Source organism: Fragaria vesca, linkage group LG2 (assembly GCF_000184155.1).
Source record: "Fragaria vesca subsp. vesca linkage group LG2, FraVesHawaii_1.0, whole genome shotgun sequence".
NCBI lineage: Eukaryota > Viridiplantae > Streptophyta > Magnoliopsida > Rosales > Rosaceae > Fragaria > Fragaria vesca.
Window position 1 is genome coordinate 15,568,296 of NC_020492.1, and position 2,481 is coordinate 15,570,776.

The 2,481-nt window shown below is 34.3% G+C and overlaps 1 non-coding gene across 1 annotated transcript in view; it reads left to right on the top strand.

Annotated features, from left to right (window-relative positions):
* Window positions 1–1,914, top strand: part of LOC101294418 — a 3,766-nt gene extending 1,852 nt beyond the window's left edge. Inside the window, exon 4 of the transcript XR_183981.1 lies at window positions 1,717–1,914. This is a non-coding gene — a transcript (uncharacterized LOC101294418). The remainder of the gene's footprint in view (window positions 1–1,716) is intronic.
* The last annotated feature ends 567 nt before the right edge of the window (window positions 1,915–2,481 follow it).

The window sequence follows — 2,481 nt, forward strand, 5'->3', positions numbered from 1 at the left end:
GGGGGGGTTTGGGAAAGATTTATCTAACTAAAACTACTGCTGAAATAAAACCTAAACTAACATATATACATGTGATCGACAACTTCACACAAAACAAGAAACGAAAACACTCAAGAACATGTAACAAATTATGCAAGACATTCGGTACAGCAGTTTCTACACATCCTAGACTTTACTTCAATTCCGACTCTGATTTAGAGCCCTTCGCGGTTACTCCAATCGTTAAGACTTCACAAGTATTTAGAATCAACTTCACGTGTAATCCTAAATTGTATGCTAACTTATTTAAAGATACTTCGCGTAGAAATTAAACAAGAAAACACATAAGCATAGTAAGCCGAATTAGAAACATGCACAAGGTATGGCGTCACTCATCCTATTAACATGCAAGTTTTCAGAATTATACTTAACCACTTTTAAGCAACAAAGACCTAGACAACTTCGCGTATGACTAAATCATATATCACTTTGGTAGATGAAATCGCAACCCACATATCAACCATGGTCTTAGACTGTATGCAACCATTGATTTTGCCTGCTCAATTCAGAAAACTAATCGAATACAATTAAGAACACATTGAAACATGCTGCCCTAAATCTAGCACAGAAAATATCACATGAACAAGTTTGTAACAATCGTCATACATAAGTTATAAATATCAGAAAATCTAAACATGTTACAAAACCAAATCGGCAACCATAAAAACAAACAATCTTCATAGACAAAGTGTCGTAAAATTACAGAAACATAAACAACCATGAGAAGAATGGATCGCACTTTGTAGAAACCTTGAATGGTTGCTGCAAAGGTGGTGGGATTGGTGATGAAATTATACAAAACAAAAGGGAGATGGTGGTGGTTCGGCTAATCTAGTTTCTGTATAGGGTTTATAGTGAGGAATTATCTCCACTGATATTTTCCTTATCTTCAAATATATTTATCTTATCTCTAAAGATATTTTTAGACATGTGCAAGAATGCTTTAAATGTAGCTTGAATCATGTCCGGATACATTGTTTAGCGTCCAAGAGTCTTCATAGCTAGCAAGGATTACTTGTCCAAGTTAAACTTCTCCTCAATTAATGATGTGGGGCTAGCTCCACAATTTTGACTTTTCTTCTCCCTTTTAGAGTGGGAATCCAAATTTGCTTATTCTTCCTTCCTTGGACTAGGGCCTCTTTTGGGCTTTCTACATTTTTCTCTTAAATCCACGATTTAGCCGTCTTTTCTCGATTTATGCTCTTATTGCCTAACACTTTGTGCGTTTATCAATTATCTCCTTGTTTAATCCTCAATCCGCGCTGCATTATCTCTTCTTTAATTTCTGACAATAAGAAAGAAGAAATAAAATAAAGACAAGGTAATTATCACAAATATTACAGAATCGTCGAATAATGAAGACTTTTAATCCAACTAGGCTTCCTAGTTGCACAAGGAATCCTACTCTAAATAAAACTTTTGACAAATTCTGCGTTTTCAGCTCGTTTTAGCACAATGTACAACCGACTCTACCAGAAACTCTTAACTTGACTAAATGACTCAATATTACAACAATAAGGGTTAAGCAAAGTATAACTGGAGATAAAAACATATTAAGAACGTCGCATTTTATGCTCCTATCAATTGGGCCCTATGAAACTATTTCTTTATCTGTTTTCAAGAGCTCCTTGAGTAGCCAGGACGAAAGCTCACCCCTACAACAATTTGTGAATGCAGGTACTGTGCACTAGGACGGGATAGTGGCGAGGAGTTGGGTGTGTATATTTATGATTGGTAACTTGGTTTCTATGTTGTCCTCTTTATTTTTAGAATTAAATTCAGTTTACCCCCATGAGGTTTGGGAATAACTTCATGTTAATCCCTATACTTTCAATTTCATCAGTTTACCCCTTAAACTTTTAAATTTTCCTCAAGCGTGACCAAATGTCATATATTATGTTTAAAATCGGACGTTAATTCCTGATAATTTTAACCTTAACTGTGAGGCCAGTATATAGAATTTGGGCAAATCGGATCTTATATGTCCAAATCGGACCTTAACTGCTGATAATTAAAGGTCAATTCAAACGGAATATGAGAATTTGGGCATGGCAGACAGAAATTGAAGAGTTCAAGGGGTAAATTGATGAAAATAAAAATGTAGGGACTAACATAAAGTTACCCCCAAACCATAAGGGGGTAAACTGAATTTAATTCTTATTTTTATATTTGAGTTTCATGTACCAAATTCTATCTTGTTGGTCTTGTTCTGTTCTGCTTCGTAATTTTATTTCTCTAAGTTTATTTATTATTGGTCATTCCGTAAATCAAATTTTAGGCGAAGGGAAAAGCCCAATCCTATTATGAGTTTGTGTTATGATACTCTAATTGATAATTTGTATTTCTTTGAGTTCATGATTTCATAATCATTCTTTGTATCAGGTTTTTTTTTTGTGAATTAAAGTACTTGGAGAAAAATTTAAGTTTTAGACCTCAAAATGT